This window comes from Myxocyprinus asiaticus, chromosome 12 (assembly GCF_019703515.2).
Source record: "Myxocyprinus asiaticus isolate MX2 ecotype Aquarium Trade chromosome 12, UBuf_Myxa_2, whole genome shotgun sequence".
In the NCBI taxonomy this organism is placed as follows: Eukaryota; Metazoa; Chordata; class Actinopteri; order Cypriniformes; family Catostomidae; genus Myxocyprinus; species Myxocyprinus asiaticus.
In genome coordinates, this window is record NC_059355.1 from 24,196,350 (window position 1) to 24,213,008 (window position 16,659).

The following is a 16,659-nucleotide window of genomic DNA, read 5'->3' on the forward strand; positions in this document are numbered from 1 at the left end:
AAACCATGAGCACTGTGATAGACGTTTTAATTACATGGTAAATTTCTGATATTTGAAGCCTCTCTAAAAATGAAGCTACTGTCGCTTGGCCTCAAATTTGCCAAGCATCCAATTTTTCGCTACCGTTTATTTTCTCAAAAGTGACACAGCCATTAACGAGGACTGTGCAAAAAGGAAGGCGAAAAAAAGGGCACCTTCTTTGTGAGACCCATTCACAGTGATTTGTCCTCCTTTGTAGTCCTAATTATGTGCCAAAGTAGGATAACAGAAGTTCTCAACTCGACCATTATGCCAGCACAAAAAAGGAGACGCATACAAGAAGCTGATCACTTTAGAATTAGCAAACATGATACTATACGAGGGAAAAAAATCATTAATACCGACAGGGATTAGAGGTTCTGATTAAAGGGTTGCTTTTACCATATGCAAATTAGTGATAGGCATTTATCAGTGCCTGGCCAAGCTGTCTCAGCTACAAAGCCACATATGTTTTTTGGCTGATTAAAAAACTGCTTGAAGTTGCAGGCCTTTTTTAAAAAAGAGGATAGATGGAGAGGAGAGCAGGATAGAGTGAAGGAAAATAAGAGAGACAGGCAGAAAAAATGAGTAAAGTAGTGTGAGGCAACCAACTCATTTCCTTTTGGCCAAATTCCTGCGATTGTTCAAAGCTTTTCCCTTAATTCCCTCTTTTATTAAGAACACTCTTTTGTACATAATTAAAACATTTCTCAAGTGACTTTGTGTGCGAATGGATGTGTGTGCTACTGTGTAGCCCCCCACCTCCACTCCCCTTTTCTTCATCCATAAGCATATACTCATATCTTTTTCTTCCGAAACAACCACTATGGCTGGAACTGTTATTTGCCTCTTGTCTGAACAGCAAAACAAGATTGAAAGTAATGAATAGAGGGGCAGGACAAAGGGGGAGAGTTTATCGCCGGACCACCATTGTCTGAGGGCCACCCATTCACTTCACTCACCTTCCTATGGAGGTGACCTGCTTTGTGTTAACAAAAAAAAAAAGCAGGATGAAACTGAGCTCTCTTTGCCTCTCACCTACCACTGATAATACCTTCGTTACCCAGCACCCCCCTCTTCTCTCCTTGAGGGAGTGCTTTAATTTATGCTTTTTCATCTCTCAGGGGCTCGGCAGTGTGTTAACCTGCTCTCGGCACAAACGACTCACATGAGAGGAAACTGCTGTGTCAAGCTTCTCACAGCACCGGTGCCACGCTTAAACAAATAAAGCTAGTGTTCCCCGCAGAACACAAAATTCAATTAAGATATAATTACAAACACAAGCTGGCGACCATATGCCATAAATCAACTTCACATTCACAATGCATTATCTGTTTTAATATCATCAGTGTCTGAGCTTTGAACAATTATGTAATAATGAAGTCACCATTTCCATTAAAAAAATTCAGCTCCGGCGTTCTTGCTTCTGTGCCTCATGCCAAAAATCAGGATTCTATTAAGGATAAAGTTAAATCAGTTTTGATTTAACACTAATCTTTGTAAATGTACAGATACATATACATATATTTTTTTAAAATAATATTTAATTAAACTTGTTTTCAGCTCTTGAATTTGATTATACCTCACCAGACTTTTGATTGCATTATACAGAGTGAAAGTCACACATTGCAGAAAAGTCAAAAGCTAATTTCTATTGAGCAAATTATTATGACTTTAAGTGTGATTTGATTTAGCAGTTTTACACACATATTACAATTTGATTCAATGTGCAGACAATGTTTATTTATTTTTTTATTTTTTACCAAATTCATGTTCAACTGCATCTCCTCAAGAGCCCACACATGAACTCCCACTCTCCTGCTCCATTCCAGATGAAAACTACATGTAAAGAATAGGTTCACAATTTTACATGATGGAATTAAAATAGCTTTTTTTCTAGCGCAGCTGAATTTGCCTTCTAAGCAGGTGTAGGACTAGATTAAGAAATGGAAGATATTTCATGCAGATGAAATAACTGGAAGGATGGAGCACTGGAGAAATTCAGTTAGGATGTGAGGTGAACCAAATAAGAGGTTATTTAAAATGGTCCAGCAGTGTCCAAATGCATGATAAGATTTCAAATAAACAGAGGAATAAAGCTAGTATTTGCACAAGCAAGATAAACATGTGACTTCTTTTCCCTCCCTGCTTTTGCTATAGCATGGAAATTCAAGAGAGTAAGAGGAATGGAGGGAATCTACAGCCTTAAAGCCTTTTTAAATTCCAATTTGTGCTTAGGCTGCTGTTTTGCTGGCATAAATATGTGTGCACGAGGAACAGAGATAGGTCCTCTGCATGGACACACAGAAAAGCGGTGTTATAATAGAGAGGTGGCAGTCATATTCTACTGTATCTGACAGAACTTGCTGAACTATTTATTTATTTTTTACATTCATCTCATTCATCTACTTTCATACAGCATTTTCTTATATACAGAGTGATAAAAAGTATTAACCACTGCATTGGCTATTTTATCCAGTAGATCTATAAATTAGGCCAAATAAACATCACCTGCATCTAGGAAATTGGTAAAGACTAGCAGTGAATTAAAGTTCTTAATTGGATTGAAAATAAATACTGCAAATTTGGAATAAAATAGCACATTTTTATCCATACATGGAATTCAAGAAAGTTTTCAAGAAGTCAAGAATCAAGAAAGGTTTTGCTGAAAAGAACAAAAACAAATCCTAATCCTAATAACACTTTAATAAATATTATTGGGTTGCTTCAGTAACAACCAAAAGACCACAGATCACACATTTTTACATTTGTGAAGAACTTACTTTGCCTGATCCATCTACTGAATTCTTCATTTAAAAAAATAAAATAATAATAATAATAATAATAATAATAAATATATATATATATATATATATAAATAAAATATAAAAATTTGATAAAATATGAATCAAACAAAGAATGAAAAAAAAATGTGAATTCACCATAATGAGTGAGAAATTGGGAAGCAATATAAAAAGAAAGACACTAAAGCCTTTTGAGGCTTTGCATGGGTCTAATGGCAGAAGCACACAAAGCTCTCACTGCCAAGGCCACATCTCCTTCTCACTCCCACTCCCAGCAAACTTACTTACGATTCATACCTAAAGGATTCATACTATAACGGTTCATACCTAAATGATTCATACCAAAATATGAACCCACTGCCTGCCTATTCAGATCCCTGTTTCATAAACTAAATAAATGACATAGAAATTTGTGGAAATGAATGTTCATTCAGGATTGCCCCATTGATTTTCTAGGTATGGATCAAGGACCTCTATGATTACTGCTCTAAAAAAACAGTAATTGACTATGTGATTTAGGGACCTTAATGTGGTGTGTGCCATATAGGTGCAGTGCATAATTCACATGATTCACCTATGTACCTTGACTGAAAGCGGTGTAATTTTCCCAAATCTGCCATTTGAAAACTGACCACCAGCGTATTTAACTTTTTAATAATAAATAAAAATAGATAAACTTTAATAAGATCAAGAGGTACAGAGTTCCTACGGGTAGAGTTGTATAGAGTAAGTTGCAAATGTTGATAGTTATTAAACAAACATAGCAGACCTGTACTTTTCTGGTCATTTTCAGATCTCTCTTTTTATTTTTTTTTTCTATGCTTAACCCTTGTGCGACCTTTGGGACATTTTTGTTCTTTTCATTTTTTATTTATTTATTTTTTATTTATTTTTTTTTTATTTATTTTTTTATCATTTTGGCTTTGCCAAAGGTGTGTATTTTTGGGGGAATTTTGATATTTCAACATCAATTCCTATAATACATCTATAATACACTGTGTACACAAAATAGACCTTAAGGACAAAAATGTCCCCATTGAAACCCATTAAAACTGCAATATTTGATCCCAGTGCCATTAAAGCATAAAATCATGAATTCTATATTATGCTTTCATTCTCCGGAATGCCCTGGCTTCAAAATTTATTTTTTTTATATTTTCCACCAGATGGTGCCATTTTTCTCATGTTTAGCCTGTGAAGCAATTACATGCTTTTTTCCTATTTTCTGTTTGCTGTATTATAGAGCACTGCAGGCCAATTGAATAAATGATGCAGCTAAAATTGTGTGGGTATGTTGGTATGGATGTCAGAGTGTGTTTTGTATGTGTGTATTGAGAAATTTGTGTGTGTGTGTGTGTGGACAGGTTTAAGTGGTTTACGAGGACTATTTTGTAGGTTACAAACTGATAATTACAAGGGTATTATGCTATAAATGTGGTTTATGAGGACACTTCTAGTGTTCCCATAATTCAAATCGCTTAAAAAACATACAAAACGATGTTTTATTGAAAATGTAAAAATGCAGAAAGGTTTTTGTGAGGGTTGGGTTTAGGGGAAGGGTTAGGGTTAGGGGATAGAATCTATAGTTCATACAGTATAAAAATCATTATGTCTATGGAGAGTCCTCATAATGATAGCGGCACCAACATGTGTATGTGTGTGTGTGTGTGTGTGTGTGTGTACAGGTTTTGCTATACTTGTGAGGACCAAGTATTGAGAATCAACCTGTTCTGTGAGGACATTTCTGGTTGTGAGGACCTGTTGGGTGGTCCTCACAAGGGAAATGGCATATTAAATGATGTTATTTTGAAAATGAAAAAATTCAAAAAGGTTTCTGTGAGGGTTAGGTTTAGGGGTAGGGTTAGGGTTAGGGTTAGGGGATAGAATCTATAGTTTGTACATTATAAAAATCATTATGTCTATGGAGGGTCCTCACAATTATAGCAAAACCAACATGAGTGTGTGTGTGTGTGTGTGTGTGTGTGTGTGTGTGTGTGTGTGTGTGTGTGTGTGTGTGTGTAAAAAACAACAGTGACATTATGTAAACAAACTGCATTTAAAGGGTTAAAATCCTGAAAATGAATGAATATTAGTAGTAATATTAGTAATATTGGTAGTTATGATCAGGACTGATGTTGGTTAAAAAAAATCTGTCAGTGAAAGTGGAAAATAATATTAATATATAATATTTTATGCAGTTTTTTGACGCTGACATTTTTGTCCTCTAGGGACCTCTGAGTAACTTTTTTTAATTGTTGCACAAGGGTTAAACTTTATGTATTGTTATTGAGCTACACTTAAAAATAAATAAAAAAGTAGTAACCTTCTATTGTTCACACAAGGACACATTTCTGCCTGCTCTAACCCTTTAAAAGTAGCTATGTTGGTTAACTTCAGGTATAATATTTAATAATAATATTTTGGTTAATTTAGATGCTACCACATGAAGGTTTAAATTTTTTTAGGTTAATATTTGTATTTCAGTGTACTGTCAATTTAAAAGTCTCTGTTAAGATACAAATATGAAATGGTGTTTTGCAGCTTAGGCCAGCACAAATAAAACAGGAATATGAATCTTTATTGATCACTGTGGTGAGCAGGGCGGGGCCAAGCGGCGTCTGGGCAGAGCGAGGCCAGGAAGATAAGTGGCGAATGAGTTCCACCTGGGTGCCACACCAGTCTTGCATTCCAGTAAGAGGCGGTGGGAGTATTTAAGGAGAGGAGACAGCTGCAGACGGGGAGAGAGAGATGCCTGAAGCTGTGTGTTTGTCAACATGTTAGTGTGAATTGACTGCTGAGAAGCAGTGTGTGATATGTGACACTGAAAAGTGGATAATGTTTGTACAATAAATGTCTACATGTTGTCAAGCCGGTCCCAGCTTCCTCTGCCATCCTTGAATCGTTACAATCACAAATGGATATCACTGTCATGCCACTGACAGTGATCAAGACATGAATAGCACTGAAATTGCTTGACCTCATCTGGAATAGCTTTCATTAACCATTTACCCAACACAAGGGAAACATTAACTTCAATTTCCTTTAATAATGCAGTGACATCCTTCACAGTAGAATCACACTGTGTCCTTTTTATGTGTGAGAGGAATCATTTCTTTGCAATCTGCAATAACCTCAAGTTTAATGAAATTCTACTTTTCATGCTTTAAAAAATTGAGAAAATAGTTGTGAAATAGTTTTCAATAGTTGAAAAGCCTTGTTCAGCATAAAACCAAAACAGGTATCACAGGTTTATATATTGAGAAAGAATACTGTATATTGAAAAAGAGAAATTGTTTCTATTCTTTTAATTTCACTCAAAATGCTGCAAAATAGCACAGCACAGCTTTATCCTAACAATCACAAAAATGTTACAAATCAACATTGCAGAAGTTTTGTAAAATTATCTGCACAATCCTCCATCAAAAATCTTTTAATGTTCCTATGTCATACTGGGGTGCTGCATATGGTTTACAGCATGAGGATGAATGACATGATAAAAGCAAATGGATCCTATAGTCCAAATAAGGAGTCCGCTGGTTACCTTGAACAATCTGAAGGAAAAAGGCCTAAATAGCAGGGGCCTAAATTGCAAACACAGAATGACTCTGAAAGGGAACGTTCCATTCTCTTGCTCCCAAGGACAACTAATTAGCAGACAACAGCTGAGTCCATTTCAAATGTTATTTATTTTTCCTTTAAATGCTTTATAGCCATGTTGTATACTTTCGCACACAATTGCGGTTTTCATAGGAGAGCTTTTGTTCATCAAGTCCCTTTTTATTTGCATGCATGCGGGCATTTTTGTGAGTCAGTGCACTAGATGAAAATCTCTTCATGACACAATAGTCAAGTGGAGAGACGGTAATATGAAAAACATTCATGACTAACCCACTAGAACCCTGAAAGCATAATAGCTTTGCCCACAATAGCATACTTTGTGATTTTAGGTCTGAAAAAGGAACACAGATTACTAACGTTATCTTAATATTCAAGCAATATTATCATTGGTCTATAAATGAACACATATAACCTATATTATGTTGGGTATGCATGTGCAAAAACAACACTTTAAATCGCCTTGATTAGAAAGCATAGTAAATGTAATGGATATAGATATATACAGTTTGGGTATGCAGAAAATGACAGATTTTGATGAGTGATTAAAGTACATTAGTACATAAAGTGCATAAAGTACAAGTGAAAATCAAAGATAAAACCTGTTTAATACAAATCCAGCTTTTTAGATTTACCTGATAAAATCACATCTGTTTGTAGCAGAGTTACTAACTCTTTATGGTGGGCCAATGAGTAAAGCAAACAGCCCGTGAGCTCCTGCTTCACTGTAAGCCTTTCATAAGATAACCTTGGGGTCAGTGTGAAATGGTCACAGTGTGTACAAGAGTGGAAAGATAGATTTGACAGGGACAAGCGCTCTAGTATTACTCTGACTCTGAGCCTTCCTACCTTTAAGCTGCTGTGCTGGAAAATGGGCCCAGAGGCTCAGAAATTCCACGATCCACCTCAAATGGTGGTCATTCTGAACAGAATACCATCCTCAACACAGACCATTAGCAGTGCACACAACACATTATTGAGCAGCAAACACCCAGAACTTTCCCAGTGATGTTGGGATTGTATCCCTTTGGGAGACCTTCAGTGAATAACTTTACCAATAGGACAATTCTTAGACCAATAATTTTACACAGAAGAATTATCACACATAACCTACTGTCATATTCCATAAGCATATTTATCCTTTGCATTCCAAATATCCAGAATACTGGTGACTGAAATGTCTAAATAAATAAATAATTCTCTCTCTCTCTCTCTCTCTCTCTCTCTCTCTCTCTCTCTCTCTATATATATATATATATATATATTAATTTTTTTTTATTATTTTTTTTTTTTTTGCTTGTTTGTTTATCTTTTGTCAAATTATAATCTTCATTATAATGTCCTTATGGGTTGGGCCAGTTTATACAATGAAGGAAATGCATACATACACGTCCACCACATTGGAGGTCTTTGACGAGCACAGCAATAAAGCTTAGTAAGGGAATCCTGTCCCACTGGGACCATTAACAAATCCACAAGATGGTTGTTTTCTCTCAAATATAATTAAGGCCACAAAAACATTCAGAGGGACTTTTTCACAGCTTTCAATGGAATATGTCCTTAAACCATCCTCACACATTATTTAGCACACAGACACCTGACAGAAACAACTTTTGCCAAGCTGCCACCATTTGTCCATTCTCCTAGGGGAGACTGAAAAATCAATAGCTGCACCATTTACAAAGAGCATGGCTATATGACCTGTCCACCCCTTGTCTTCATCACTACTACCACTGCTTAGTCTACAGCTGCTGTTTCTCTCCTGTTTATGCTGTGCACATGTTCGGCCCCCTCAAAACCATTCAAGTCATCAGTGGCACATTCCTCCTGACAAGGTTTTGTCCTCAAATCTACAGTTTTACCAAGGTCAAAACTGAATTTGAGACAAAGCGGCCTTTATAAACCGTTCTATTCTGGCTTTTTTATTCTGTTTGTTTGACAGTGCTGAGAGAAAAGAGAGGCAATCTGAGGGCCTTCATAGCAGAAAATGGCATTAGAGTTAATGACCCGATCGAGCATCCCATGGGGACACTTCATATTAAGGCCATTTATGTGCTGACAGCACTCACTGCATATTCTAACTTAATATTCATGCAATGGCTTGCTGTGAGTAAAAACAATTCTGCTTACTAAAAGAAAGATCTGTCCTTGTTCCAAACAAGATGATTTCTAAAGAAATGGCAATATAGGCTACATTTATATTACTAATAGACATTGGTTTTTAATTGTTAACCTAATCATAGCTGAGACTTCTTTAACTTTTAAATCTCTAGGTCTTCAAATCAACAAAGTTAAAGGGATAGTTCACCCAAAAATGAAAAACTGTCATTATTTACTCATTCACATGATGTTCCAAACCGGCATGACTTTGTTTCTTCCTTGAAACACAAAAGGAGATATGTTAGATATGCAAGGCAAGTATGTTAGTCTTAGTCACCAATCACTTTAACTGCATCTTTTTTTTTTTCCCTACAATGAAAGTCTTGAATATGAGCATAAGAATAATTGTGGCCAGACATCAACACTGCTCCATTTTAAAAGCAGGCAAAAGTACGTTCCTTTATGTACAGTCAGTGAGTCAGTTTATCCTCTTCAATCATTAAGCGTGTCAAAACGGTATTTGTATGTGGAAGCAGTGCTTGGTCCTCCCTCTGGCTGAAAAAGCCATGACGCGGCTTCATATTCACCACTGGGACCCTCATAGAGGTGACAGAGGGACAAGGCCACATCCCACCTGACCAGCTGCCAAACAGATTAAAGTGGGCTTAAAATGTGTAGATTGCCACAAAAAAAAAAAATAAATAAAAAAAAATAATAATAATTATAATAGCGTTGACATGGCCTTCCCTTTATGACAACAACAAAACAGTCCCTGGAGACCAATTTCTTTATCATTCCCAAACAAATGACAAATAAAACACTTCCAAAGGTTAGGAATTCTCACATTTATAGAGCTGAGATGCCCTGGACAAAGCTGTATTATCGCTGAGGCCACCAAGGTCTTGGTCAGATTTGGCAGGGCTTTCATTAGCCATTGTGACAGATTTATTTCATCTGTGACCCTTTTAATACAACAGCAAAATGAATGGTGAGAGCAGACAGTGGCATTCACACACAACATGTTATGTCCAATAAGATTTACATATAGATCTAATCAAGAGGACATTTTTATAATAAAAAATGCTTTTATGTTTGGACAGCCATTCATCGAATGAATCCAAAAACATGCTGTGCAATATCTCTAAAGTCTCTATAGAGGGAGCTCCACAGGCCGTTTTTGTGCACACACTTTGATTTCAGAAAGTATTTGATCTGAAACAGATTCAAAGTTCAAAGAACTCGTGAACTGAGAATCTGTTTGGTCAGTCAAGGGATCTATTATTCAAATATCAGCTGGTATGGATTTCGAAAAGAGTACCTTCACAGCTTTTCAACAAAAGTGGCATTATAAGGCAACCAACTTTGGTTTGAGATGTAAGAGAATGATAAAAGTGCAGTTAAAGTGCCTGGGGACAATTTCTTCGAAAATCATAGTCATACATCTTTAAAAAAAAATGCATCATTTATAACATAGCATTCCATATATTGTTGGACAGTCTTTTACTTATGTAACACTGAAAAATTCCATGGTTGATATTGCATTATAATATAAATAATAAAGCATGGATGCCATTTTCATGGGGGGGGGGGGGGGGGTTGAACACTCTACTTTACTTTGCAACTGAATTGTAAGACATCTCACCAGCATCAATATGCTTGCAGAGTGCTAAAACATGAAAGGAATGAATATTCATTGTTTTTGTCTAGTATCCATTTTTGAGACAATATCAAGTCTGATATAAAGGGAGCTGATTTATTTTTCAACAAATCTGAACATTTGTTTACATGAGTCTTTGTTTTTGATATTCTTTTGTTTTGTTCTGACAAAGAGAGCTTGAAATATCTGCTTGAAATCCAAAATAGGGAACTCACATACTTAAAGATTAAGTTGGTCATTATAATGAGGCGGGTGATGTTAATTGTTCAGGGATCTTTTTTTTTTCTTTTTTTTTTTTTTCTCCTCTAATTCCAGACAAATATCTGACAGTAGCTTTGCATGGCAAACCTGTTTAATAAATGACTAATCCCACTGAGGCGCATTATGGCAAAACTGTCATACATCGTATTGTGGCAAATTTAAGTTGATTTTACATTATCATCCTCTGGTAATGCTCAAATATTTGGTTTTCTTTAATGCAGCTCTCTTTTGAATCTCCCCCCAGTGTCGAGACAGGGCTGGAATGGCTTCTTTATTGGGCTGACAGCTTCAAGGCTCTACTATTCCCATCAAGACCTCAAACAAAGGGGTGAGCTGAGCTTCTTTAAGTTCATTCACGTCATGTTCCCACCACATTCAGCCAGTGTAAACCGCAAGTAATATCATGGTATTGTATGCATGTTGTAAATCACACAGAACTATAAATGAAGAGGAACAATCACACAGTATGGCACCGTCATCCATATTAAATGGAGGCTGAGGTCTAAGCACACTGAACCAAACTCTCTGTGAATGTAGAGAAGCTCTCATTCTACTGAAATTTTCTGTTATTATGTGCAGGGTTGGATGCACAATTTGTATTTATTTTTTTATTTTCTCTTGTATCTGATTCGAGGAATAATGTAGGTTTACATTCTCTGAAAGAGGCATCGTTTAGGAACCTCCTCAAAAGACCAGCATGAAATGCTTGTCTCTCCACCAGGCTTCTTCAGTAGCTATTGTAATAATTAACCAGCAAGACTTCCTTAAACATCCATCTTCAACAGAAAACCCATGGTTGATAAGGTTCACCAAAAACCCTTGCTGGTAGACTAGTGTTACCAGAAAACTCATGCTGGTTAACAAGTTTCACCAGAAAACCCATGCTGATTGACCAGTTTTACCAAAACATCCACGCAGGATGATCAGCTTCACTGGCAAAGTTTTGCACATGAACAGCATGGTTATGGTAGTCCACTAGGTAGACCAGCATCAAACCAGCATTAACCAGCTCGATCGAGTTTCAAATCATGATCGCACCAAAGAGACTGCAGATGGCAAGATTTTTAATGAAATAGCAATTACATTTTGGTCTGTTGTCACCATCGTATCACTACAAAAGACATTAATATAACAACTAGAGTTGTATGGATTACCTTTACACTGCCTTTAGGTCCTTTTTGAAGCTTGAAAGTTTAGACCCTAAAAACTTGCATTGTATGGATAAATTCACATCATATCTCCATTAAAAGAGGCAGGGGCGAGGAGCCTACCCCAAAAGAGAGAGAAAGTAGAATACTACCCCCAGAAGAGAAGATCCAGTCAGGTACAAACCAGGTCTGGTGTTAGGCGTTCATTCTGGAGAAGAGGAAAAAAAAAAGAAAAGAGATGTGAACACCTAGATTTGACATGAAATGCGCAATACCTCTGGCATGGTTGTGCAATACCTTTGCATTTTTTATTTTTTTATTTTTTTCCTTCCTTGAGTTTGATTTTGTCCTTGTCCATTTTTTGTTGTTGTTGTTTTTTCCCTTCCTTGAGTTTGATTTTGTCCTCCAATTTTAGGCCCTCCGTTGAGGAGCCCCTGGTTGTGCAGAATCTTTGCCAAAGATGAACAATGTGGTATGAGGCCCTACATTAGGCCAGCGTTGTTGTGCAGTATCTTTGTTGAAATAAACAACATTTGATTATGAAAACCCTCCGACGAGGGAAGAGTTGTTTGAGATATCTTTGCCGAAAGGTGAACAACGTGGCGTTAAGCCATACGATAATGGCAACGTTGCGTGCAATCCCTTCATTGAAAGAAAACAACGTTTGATTATGAAAACCCTCCGACGAGGGAAGAGTTGTTTGAGATATCTTTGCCAAAAGGTGAACAACGTAGCGAAAAGCCATACGATAATGGCAACGTTGCATGCAATACCTTTTGTTGAAAGAAAACAACATTTGATTATGAACCCTCGATGAGGATGGACATTGTTTGATGGTTATCTTTGCCAAGGTGAACAGCATATATAAAGCCATACGATAATGGCGATGTTGTCGTGCAATACACTGTTGAAAGATATCCCATGATAGTGTGAGCTTTCCAGCGAGGGCGAGCTGGCTTGTGCAATACCTATGCAAAGGAAACCATGCTTGAGATATGGAAGCCTTGGCAAGGAGGGTAGGCATTATGTGTTATCCTTGCAAAACGATGGACGTGCTTGAATTGAATCATTGTGTAGGGAAAGATGTGATGAGAGAGAGCCACCAATCACCACCAGATAGGTATGAAAACTTATGGCTGATGGAGAGTTGAGCTTGTTTGATGATTTGGGTTAGGTCGACTATATTTCAGGTAGGATGAGGAAGACCAGCGGCTGAGCATCTTGACAGTGGACTCTGGTATACCTTGAAGAGCAGCAGTAGTAGCTGCTCCAATCCGAAAAAGAGTGCCCCGAGAAGACTTGAGGGGAGAGACCACAATGTTTTAGGGTAGCTGTGCGGTGGTTTCTGAACCTGTAGCACAACATGGGGGCTAGGGATGGAGTGATGAATAGGGGAGGAAATTTGAGATGTCTAGTGTGAAAGCAGATTGGTAGGAGGAGGAATAGTGGGCCCAGGCAGAGTTGTAGGAAGTGTGGACCGGGCAAGTCCTTTCTGCATGAGGGTTGGAGCAGAATTTAAATGGGGAAGTAAGGAGGGGCTTAATCCAGCAGGAGGTCTGAGAGGGGTGGCAGGGAATGTTTTTTTTTTTTTTTTTTGCTGGCGGAGGGGGGGGCATGGTCTGTGGAACTCCTGGAAGCAAAACGAGAGAGGGAGTCAGTGATTACATTGAAAAACCCAGGAATGTGTCTGGCTGAGATAATGAAGTTGCAGGAAATGCTCTGCCATGTCAGATGTCTCATAAGGGACATGATGGCTAGAGGAGGACCGGACTAATTGATTATAGTGACAACTGTTGAATTGTCGCAAAACTACGACGTGTTTGCGTGTCCAAAGTGAACCCCATATAACGCTGGCCATGACGATGGGATAAATTTCAAAGAGCGGATGAGGGAGCGTAGGAAGCTATATTGAAAAATTAATCTGGCCATTTCCCTGTGAACCATGATCCTAGAAAATATCCCCCGAATCTTATGGAGGGAGCCGCGTCCGTGAAAAGGGACATGTCATCCGGGAATTCGTTTGTTTTGTTTTTTATTTGTTTTTTTGGAAAAAAGGAAATGCCATTCCAGTGATTTAATAGCTGTGACCAGAAGAGGAGGTCCGAGCGGCAGTAGTCATCGATTTATATGTAGGAGAGGTTGTCTACGGAATGGGCTAGTGTGAGGAGGTGGGAACCGAAGGAACGGCCTTGAGGAATGATGTGCATGGCAAAACTGAGGTGGCTTAATAGGGACAGGAGATTGCGTTATGAGACCCAAACTGACCAGAGAATGATGTGCAAATAGACCTGATCCTGTCGAGTTTATCTTTAGGCAGGGAAGCTTGCGTGTTTAGAGAATAGAGCGTGATGCCGAGAAATTTGTGACGTGGCGGGGCCTGTGGGGTTTTTTTTGTATTTATTTTTTTATTTTTATATTTTAGCCCATAAAACCAGCAGACCATACATGGTCCATGACATGCAGCTCCAGTAAGCTGAATTTCAGTATATGCTGCGAGAACACCTATCCGGCACTGTGATGTCCAGAGGAGTGAATCCTTCTGCCTGCTGCTGAAGAGAGCTGCCCTGAATGCAAAAAGTTTTTAATTTATTTTTTTTATATATATATGCATACATTGAGTGGAGCAAAATGAAAACATTGATAACTTTAAAATCAATAAGGCATTTGGCAACATAGTTGAAGAAATAACAAAAGCATTAGGAGGGAGCTATGACTTACCAGCAGGAACAGAAATGAACAGTAGCAAGATGATATTAATGAGCTTGATTCGGCACAGGTTTTATCCAGTGATTGCCAAACCTACTTACCTGCTACTAAATGTAACGTCCCCAACCACGCGCATTAAAAGTGAACAGCATCATACATAAATGCGTTGGTTCTTAAATTAAAAGTACTGTAGTTAAGCTGACATGACTGTTAAACTCATGAGCTTTGAAGTTTGGAACATTGATAAAGCCCCAATGCTTGAAGATCCCCGTAGACTGAAACATGGTCCAACCAAAGATGAAAGTGAATGAATTATGAAGACATACAATACAAATTTCTGCACTTTAATGATGAGTAACTACTGAATGAGTAATAAAACGTAAATATGCTGTGAAAAAGGAATTACCCCCTGTATGACCTGATCATATTTACATTTACATTTACATTTATTCATTTGGCAGACGCTTTTATCCAAAGCGACTTACAAAAGAGGAAAACATAAGCGAATCATCTTAGGAGACAGTGGTATGAAAAGTGCTGTATTACAAAGTATCACTAGCATCATAATAGTATTCAAAACAGAATAAAGTGCAACAGAATTGTTTTTTTTTTTTTTTTTTTTTTTTTTAATGACTGGTTAAGTGCTCATGGAAAAGATGTGTTTTTAGTTGTTATTTGAAGACAGAGAGTGAGTCAGCTTCACGGATGGAGTTGGGAAGGTTGTTCCACCAATGTGTTACAATGAAGCTGAAAGTCCGGGAAAGTGTTTTGGTGCCTCTTTGTGTTGATACAACAAGGCGACGTTCCTTAGCCGACCGCAGGCTTCTAGTGGGCGCGTAGCTCTGCATAAATGATTTTAGGTATGCTGGAGCAGACCCAGTGACTGTTCTGTATGCCAGCATCACAGCCTTGAATTTGATACATGCATCAACCGGCAGCCAGTGGAGAGAGACAAGGAGTGGTGTAACGTGCTCTCTTTGGTTCATTAAAGACTAGACGTGCTGCTGCATTCTGAATCATTTGGAGGGGTCTGATTGCACATGCAGGGAGGCCTGCAATGAGAGCATTACAGTAGTCCAGTCTAGTTATGACAAGTGACTGGACAAGCAGTTGTGTGGCATGTTCAGAGAGGAAGGGTCTTATCTTCCTGATATTGTAGAGTGTAAATCTACATGATCTTGCAGTCTTTGAGATGTGGTCTGTGAAATTTAGTCTGTTGTCGATGGTTACCCCTAGATTTCTGACCAATTTGGAAGGCGTTACTGTAGTTGCACCCAGCTGCATGGTGATGTTGTGTTCAACAGCAGGGTTGGTTGGAAAGACAAGGAGTTCAGTCTTGGCTGGGTTGAGTTGCAGGTGGTGCTCCTTCATCCAGGCCGAGATGTCCACCAGGCAGGCAGAAATTCGAGCAGTCACTGTGGTGTCATTGGGCTGGAAAGACAAGTAGAGTTGCGTGTCATCAGTGTAGCAGTGGTAAGAGAAACCATGTGCCTGAATGATGGGTCCCAGTGATGTTGTGTATATAGAGAAGAGAAGTGGCCCAAGCACTGATCCCTGAGGTACCCCAGTAAGTAGCTGATGTGGCTTGGATACCTCACCTCTCCAGGCTACCTTGAAGGACCTACCTGAGAGATTGGAATTAAACCAGTCAAGTACAGTTCCTGTGATGCCCAGCGAGGAGAGGGTAGAGAGTAAGGTCTGATGTTTGACTGTGTCAAAGGCTGCAGAAAGGTCCAGCAGAATCAGGACTGATGATCTGGATTCAGCTTTCGCCCATCTCAGCGACTCAGTGACAGACAGCAGGGCAGTCTCGGTGGAGTGTCCACTTTTAAAGCCTGACTGATTGTCATCCAGCAGCTTGTTCTGTGAGAGATTTGATTGAAAACTGCCCTTTCAAGTGTTTTTGCCATGAATGGGATGAGAGAGACTGGTCTGTAGTGTTCTATTTGTGTGGGATTAAGTGCGGGTTTCTTCAGCAGCGGGGTTACTCGAGCCTGCTTAAATTTAGTGGGAAAAGTGCCTGTAAGTAGAGATGTGTTAATTATGTGTGTGAGTGCAGGTAGGATGGACGGAGAAATGGCCTGGAGAAGGTGAGAAGGAATGGGGTCAAGGGAGCAGGTAGTGGGGTGTTTGGAGAGGAGGAGTTTAGAGACCTCAGTGTCAGTCAGAGGAGAGAACATAGAGACAGAAGAGTTGCATACAGGAGACAGGTGTTTGACAAGGTGTGGTGCTGAGAATGTATTGCTGATGGTTGTAACCTTATTAGTAAAAAAATGTGGCGAAGACATCTGCTGTCAGTGATGTGTCAGGTGGTGGAGGGGGAGGGCAGAGAAGTGTGTTGAATGTTCTA